Below are 9,030 nucleotides of genomic sequence, written 5' to 3'. Positions count from 1 at the left end.
TAATAAAACATTTTAAACATTTTTTACCTATATAGTGATAAATGAAAAAATTGTAATCATTGGAAAGTATAACAATGGTAAACAATATAATAGATATTTAATTATTTAAATTAAAACTACAATGATTAGGTCTAACCACTGACTGTAAATCTAGGATTTTAAAATTCTTGAAATGTATTTTCTATAACTACATAACAAATACATAAGAGTGTATTTACCCATGTCAAAATTTGTAAACATTTTAAAATAAAATATATTATATTTTATTATAAATCATTTGCCTTACTTCATTTATCATGCTTTAGTAAATATATATATATACCTAAAAATCCCAGCCCCAGTTATAAATGTTATATAATAGTAAGGAATATATTTCGTGAGTGTATATTGCTATTATTTTTGATTGATTTAAATTGTCCAGTGACTGTTTTGATTATCTCGCAAGGCTATATATTATACAGTGAGCATTGAGCAATATATAGGTACAATAAATAATAATATAATATATTATATACATATTTAGTCATATAGTCATATAAATATATAATACATAGAATATAACTTAGTATATCCATCTATATCTTGAGACATTTTCTTCTTTATTTTGTCTCTATAAAAGCAAGCTTATGCATAAGATATAGGTACCTAGTTTAATCGGAAATCGCAAATAAAAGTTCGAATGTTGGCTCTAGAATTGCCTACCAAATATAGATACCTAGCTGTGACCTATTTTAGTTTAAATTGTCTCCGAGTATACCCGAGTACGGCATAGGCGTAACTAGGGTTAAAATTCTGGGGGGGGGGGGCTAACAAAATTATTTATTTAAAATAACCCATAGGGGGCTTATTTGAAGGGGGCCTATATCTTAGTCGGGGGACTTAGTTGCGCCAATGCCAAACGGTCTACTCGAATTATCTCCCTATAGCATACCTAAATAATTATTATAACTAATAATTATTTATATCGATACGTGTACAGTTGTACGCGTGTACTACTGATTATTTTATCGTTTTCCGTTATGTTAAAAAAAATTATTTTTTAGACAACAGTATTTCCCAGATAAATTAATTTGTCGAATGCAATAATTTTGTCGATCACTGATCATCTGAAGATTAGATGTCTATCGTATTCAATATCACCAGTTCAACAATCAGTTTCATTTTCCCATCGAAAATATCAACATTTAAAAGTATTGGCAAATAAATTTAAACCTCAGAAATATTAAGATATAAAATAACTAACTTAAATTGTTGACTGTAAAACATAATGCTATTTATCTAAAGTATTTGTTTTTTAATTTTTACTCTGAAATATCCGTTACAGTAAATTACTAAAATATTTATATTTATTTATTAACGTTATTTGACAATAAATCAATCTACCTTTATTAGGTATTTAATATATTCAATTTATTAATATTTCCTATAATGTAAGGTTGGACAAGATAAACTAACCTAACCTATATATATATATATATATATATATAAGGATCTAACTTGATTTTGGAGACGAAGGAAACCGGTTTGTTTGTTTATTTATTATTTTTATAATTATTAATTATTTATTTATTTGTTTGCACTTGCATTTTTCCATTTGAAATATATATTATTCATTAATCAAATAATTTATTGTTACATTTTTTTTTTACCTTATCTCTATTCTATAATAAAAAGAATAGAATGTACCACTCCCCAGTGGTTGAATTCAAAATGTAGGATATATAATTTTCAGAAATTAGCAATAACAATAACTACAATTAATTACAATATGTAATTATATTATATTATTTGTATACCCAAAAAATAGGCATATGTTTTTAAATCAAATTATAAAAAAACAATTTCTTCCGGAGGAAAGACGGGCAGCTAGTCCTTCTATATTTACTGTATGTGCTCATATTAGCCTGTTAGAATAAACTAATTAATTAGTAATTATTCTAATTATTTAAAGGTTAGGCCAGGCGTTGGGTCCACAGAAGGGTGGTAGCGGCGCTCATCACACCCATTGGTCGTATAACGTATTATATATATATAATAATATTTATTTATTCACGGAAAAAATATTTTCAATTACATAAAATAAAATATAATGAGTGTGGTATTTAATGACATAATGTATACAAATAATCTTACAAGCAATGTAGTAGTAATGTATGTATGTAAGTAATTTTGATTTCTCAATATTAAATTTGATTATTGTGGGTCCTTGATGAATGATTAACACTATTTCTGTTTCACGACACATGCATTAAGTATCCACTGTAATAACGATAATAGATTAACAGTCCATTATAATAGATTTAGAACATAATAATTATAAGGTGCTATGATGATTTGAAAACTACGTATAGTAATTAATATTAATTAACTAACATTTTATAATTTGTAAACATTTTCTTGACGTTTAATAAGTATTAGACTTAACCATAGGCACAAATAGGGAATTTCAATTTTTTTTCTTTTGGTGTTATTTGTAACAGCTTATAATGATCATTTATACCTATATACTAAGTACTAACACTAACTTATAATTAGGATTTGGATTTAAAGGCAATATAATCAGTAAAAAAAGCATTCAAAATGTCAAAAAAGGCAAAATGAGCATTTATTTATATTAAAAGCAATTGCAAAAAAAAATTTACCAAAAAATTAAATAGTTTGTATATTTATCTAGTGTGTATTAAAAAAAATCACTATCATGTACTTAGATGAACTGTCTTCAGTAAAACGTTGACGGTTTAGGCTTAAAATATTTTTGTACATAGAAAATGTAATCGGGGTGGACTGACAAACAGTTTTGAATCTATAGTAAGTACATATGCATTATGAACATATTTTAATCGATATGGATAGGTAGCATGAGTACTTTTCTAAACATTAAATCAACTGGCCATACCAAAATATAGTCGATAAAGTATTTAGCGATATCCGTAAATATCACCGTTAATAAAATCCATTAAAAATAATTAACTGTTGACAATGCACAGTCTTCAGAAAATCTTATGGATTTGTACCGTTTATAGTCTATACGTATGTTGTGTATAAAACTATTAAATCAATAGAAAATTAAACACAATTAAGGCATTTATAAGTGAAAAAGGCAAAAAGGTATTTATCAGTAAAAAAGTCAAAAAATACAAAATAAAATACATTCATCATCTTACAAATTATATGACAAGCATTTTTATATGAAATTTATTTCTCTATGATTATTATTAAAAAAAGGCTTTAGCCTTCAAATCCAAACCTTACTTACAATACGATACTATTTACGAATTTGTAAATCAATTTGAGTTAGAAATTCATAAAAAATGTTCTTTTTATATCTAAGATTCCTCATAAGTTTTTTTTACCTTCAATAAAAAAAAGTTTACCGAAAGGTCTAATTAATTTTTATTAGCATTTGTGAAGTACCTGTAATTAAAAAATTAATGATATTAAAATTCAATATATCTCATCGAATGATTTTCTTTTTTTTGTTATTCATAGACTAATAACGTCGTAGATACTTGATATTCTCACCAAATATTTGTATTATTCCAAACATGGTAAAGTTATAAAAATATTTTGACTCTTTTTAAGCAATTGATAGGCAAACAAATTTTTGATTTTAATTAGTTTTTTGTCTATAAATTTCAATAAAAAAATGTCTGTAATTAAATTATTAAAAATATAATATCAGGTTCCTCATAAGTTATAATAATAGCCGTTAAAAATATTCATGATACATAATATGCATGGATTGTTTTTGTAACCATTTAATGTTCACATTTTGACAAAATTCGTCGAAATCACGAAAATTATTCAAATTATTTTGTAGTTGAACATTTAAAACAAAGTTACTCATAATATATTATAGTAGTACATACTGGATCCGAAAAATCTAAAAAATATATAGACACTAGATACAGTTTTTTTTAAATAGATATTTAAAGTTCAAATTAATATGACAATTTTAGTTATTTTATTGTCATTTAAAAATATATTATCCGTGTGCACTTGATCTTTTAAAGTATATTACTATACATATTTTATATTTTACAAAGGTACACAATGACATTTTCTTCGAATGCAATGTTTTTGGAAAAAAATAATTCGAGGGAGATAAAAAACCGATACTAAAAAAAGGTGGGTAAGTGGATGTCGCTCTGCTGTACAGTAGGTTACAAGTGGGTCACTGTATAATGGATAGTATTAAATTTGAATTCAATGATATAATATCACTGCATAAGAAAAACGATTCTGAACGGAGACGGTTTGTCAGTCTAGGTATAAGACATACTTATTATAGGTATAATTATCTATAGTATTAAAAAAAAATTGACTTATAATAGGTATTAATAATAAACTCCAAATTAATCATATCACAATATCCATTAGGTAACGCGTTATATATTAACAACAAACCGTGGAACTATCATAGATATATAATAGTATACTTTAGAAGTTTCAAGCCTATGTATTTATAATATTTTTCAACTGATATTGTAACAATATATCAGGAGCTTTGTATTAAATTTTTACACTTTTTGGCCCAACAGATAAAACTTTATTGATATTTATAGAAAAAAAACTAAAAAAATTGAAAACTGAAAATGTCCGTAACAGCTCAAAAATAGTCTAAATATTTTCAAAATTGTATGGTGTATAGGAAATACTAATATAAACATTCAGTAAAATTGTCATGTATCTACAGTTATTCGTTTTTGAAACAAAATAAGGAAATCGCTACATGGGAAATCGAGTGAATATCCAATGTTGTAAAAATTTGAATTTCAAACGATCTTAAACTTTTAATCTGACTTTCTTATAGATATTTTTTGTTTGATAAAGGTAGATAATATAAGGTATCTTATATATCTCATAAGGAATCTTGTATAAAATTTTAAAATCTTAGATTTAAAAAGAAAAATTTTTACGAATTCTTAACTCAAAATAATTTGAAATTTAAATGCTTATAAAAAAAACTGTGACTAAGGATTTTTAATATTTTTCATCTGCTTTTGAAACAATATACTAGGAGCCTTTTATTAAATTTCAAGCTTTTTCGATCAACAAATAAAATTTTATTGATATTTTTAGAAAAAAAACTAAAAAAAGAGCTCAAAATAAGTCAAAATATTTTGAAAATGTTATGGTGTATAGAAAATGCTAATATAAACATTCAGTCAAAATTTCATGTATCTACGGTCATTTTTTTTTAAGTTACACCAAAAACCAAATTCAATTTTGTGAAAAATCGATTTTGCGTAAAAATTCCCGTTTTTCCTTCATTTTTCTTTTGTTTTTTACGGCGCTTTTTAAAATTACTGGGAATTTTAAATTTTGACCTCCCTAATGCACCAACGATATTCACTTTCTGATCGAACAAGATATACTGAAGTTGATAATCGAAGCATTATTTCGACTACTTATCGTGTACACACACACACACAAAAAAAAAAAAACACACTTCATTGTAAAATCAATACATTCATCGTTCCACTCAAAATCTAAAAGTAATTATAGGTAATTAATACCTAATCTCGAGGGGAGTAAGAAAAATCAAGTTGTCAAATAATAATTGTTCGAGTTATCATGAATCATAATTCCACCAAATACAAAAAATATTTTCTATTGCATACAATACAGACATACAGTATGATATTCATATTGACTTTTGTTCTGTTAATCCATAAATTGAATACTATATAATTGAAACAAATAATGGTTTTTCGTTTTACGGGGCGTCGGAGCCCCTAGACGGGTGCCTACTTCACCTAATGGGTTATCCGTCAATATTTGTATGTGTGTATAATAAGATACGGTGTATTCCGGTGGGTTTTTACAAAATTATAAAAAAATTTTAATAATACTTTGTCAAATAACTATTGGATTATATTTATATAGGTACTTGCTTATACAAAACAAATAAATGAGTTTCATTACAGCGTTATTTTTATATTTTGTCGATAAAATCTGAATTTTTAGGTAGGTACCTACCTTACCTATTAAGTTTGTAAACTGTAGGTTGTAGAGACCAACACGTTAAACAAAAACTAAGCTCCCTAGAATTATAATTTTTAATGTATGAAAAAATATGAAATACACATTGCACATTGTAACACTCAAAATGCATAACTATTTATTGTAATACGTATTATTATATCATACTTTTATGTATCGTAATATTTTTTTATAGTAAAATAATGTCTTTAAACAGTACTATTATAATAATATAATCAACTAGTCAACATTCAAAATCTAGAATTTTTTTCTTGCCCCTTGATGTGTTTTGCCTCTTGTTGTGTTAGAGGTATTATATAACTCGTTAAAAACTTAATTCAAAAACAAAATCGATTTTGCGATTTTAAAACAAGATTCTACGTAAATAGTTAATTCTGTTACCAAAATATCTAAAAATTACATAAACATTAACCACAGTTTATTTTTAGTCATTTTAAGTTCAAATTTGGACGAAATTATACATATTATAAAAACCTAGAATATAGTAAGTTATTCAATAGTTATTTCAATTATTTTGTTGTGATTGTATAATATTATTCGTGGGTACTTGAAACTTTCAAAGTATACTATTATATATCTATGATAGTATCACGATTTGTTGTTGATGTATAACGTGTTAGTACCTGAAATAGTTAGAATAGTGAGAGAAAAAATTGAAAAGAAAATATTTTGCCCATTCCTTGATAAATTTCTGCGGATGACCTTCATAATAATCTTACCTTTAGATTTTATAAGAGGCCAATTAGCTCTAAATTTTAAATTAACGGAGCTACAATTAATGTTCGAGCGTAAAATTTGGTATGTTATACGCACTTGTAAGACGGTGTCTCACATGCGGGTATCACTTCCTCTTAAGTCATGCATAGCAAGTTATTAAACCCAAGTTTTGAAATTTCTATAACTATTCAGATATTATTTCGAATATTTAAAAAATGATTATAATTAGGTATTTTACTGAAAATTTATAATAACAAAATAAGTATAAAACGGTTCTATGTGTTATAAACCAAATAGCCAATAAACATGCAGAAAGTCTCCAGTTTTTAGTCATGAAATTCGAAAATATCTACATTCATGATATTTGTAATACCCATATTTTTTTGGATTAACTATAATATAGATGAAAACAAAATTAGGTATCTTTAGATTTATTAATGCATATAGTTTGTACTTTGTAATTTTGTATAATATAATACATTATAGATTTTGATTCATAAAATATTGCAAATATTTAGTGTTACTAAAAAAATATTAAAAAAGGCGTGGCAATCTCTGCTGACTGCTGTACAGTAGGTTACAACTTACAAGTGGGTCACTGTAATGGATTGCGTTAAATTTAAATTCAATGATAGATGATAAATATGATTTTTGATAAATCAAATTTAAATCAAATTATAACAAATAAAATTCAAATTCAATGTATAAACGTCTGAGCGAAAACGGTCAGTTAATTAATAAATAGGTATATTAGATGATCTTATTGTGAATAAATAATTTATCTATAACCTATTTACGTGGAACCTTATTATAAATTTTCAATCCTTAGCTATAAAAGTTGAACATTTTATACATTTTAATTTAAAAAATTTTAATTTCATACATTTTGTTAAAATTCTAAATCTAATTGCAAAAAAATGTATTTCAACAGCTATATAGTAACAATATATCAGGAGCCTTGTATTAATTTTTCACGCTTTTTCATCCAACAGATAAAACTAAAAAAACTAAAATTGAAAATGTCCACAAACAGCTCAAAAAGAGACAAAATGTTTTGATCATTTTATAAAGTATGGGAATTGATAAAATAAACATATGGTGTAAATTTCATGTATGTAGGGGAACACGGGGTAAAACCGATACTGGGGAAAAACCGATATTGCTTATTTCGCATTATTTTATGGATGAAAATTATAAGTTTTAAATTTATTTCATTCCTTATCATGAAACATGTTGTTATCACTGTTAACATCAACTTCATCGTTTTCGTTTGAATTGTTATTCGATTACGAACATTTTAAAGTTATTATTATAATTTCATATTTTGAATTTAAGATTTAATAATGATAGAACTATACTACAATTACCATACTCATCTAGTATGAATCTACAACTTTTAAAGACTGTTTTGCAATCACTAATTTATTTTATATAATAATATTGTGTTAGTTATCAACAATTTCGTAAAAATTATACTTCGGGGCAAAACCGATGGGGCAAAACCGATCAGTTTTTATAATGCTTGATAATTGCTATTTATTTATTATAGGTTAGGATTAGGTACACTAACCTAATAATCAATTATTTTATTTTATTAAGAACAACTTGTGTTGTTAAAATTTGTTTTTATTTAATATTAATTAAGTTATACCTAAATTTCTTATAATACATACGTAATTTATGAAACTTTTACTACTATAGTTACAATACTTAAATACAATGGTTGTTTGTATTTGGTTCAATAAGTTCCTTTGAAAAAAAGGTTAATATTATATTTTTCTCCATCATTATTTTAGTATCTGTTATACCATGCATCGGTATTGCCCCATTACAAATCGATTTTGCCCCAGTATCGGGGAAAAACCGATAAAATGTTAAAAATAGTTAATGGCTTGTTAAAAAATAAATATGAATGATATTCCACTGTATCGTAATTCAATATTGTAAACAAGAAGTTACTTCATACAACTGTGCAAACAGATCACGTTTATTTTAAGATTCTGAATTATTATGAGAATATTCATTTTTTCTGTCGGTTTTGCCCCGTGTTTCCCTACAGTTATTCTTTTTTGAATTACAACAAAATAAAAAAAATCGATAAATGATAAATCGAGTGAATATCCAATGTTGTAAAGATATAGGTAGGTACTATTCAAACAGTAATACAAATTTAATTTGACTTTCTTGTTAACATTTTTTTGTTTGATAAAGGTAGACAAACTTATGAGGAATCTTATATTACATTTTCAAATCTTAGTATTTAAAATTAAAATTTCTATGAATTTCTAAATCAAAATAATTTGCACA

This window comes from Acyrthosiphon pisum, chromosome X (assembly GCF_005508785.2).
Source record: "Acyrthosiphon pisum isolate AL4f chromosome X, pea_aphid_22Mar2018_4r6ur, whole genome shotgun sequence".
Classification (NCBI taxonomy): Eukaryota; Metazoa; Arthropoda; class Insecta; order Hemiptera; family Aphididae; genus Acyrthosiphon; species Acyrthosiphon pisum.
Note: the sequence above shows the minus strand (reverse complement) of the source record.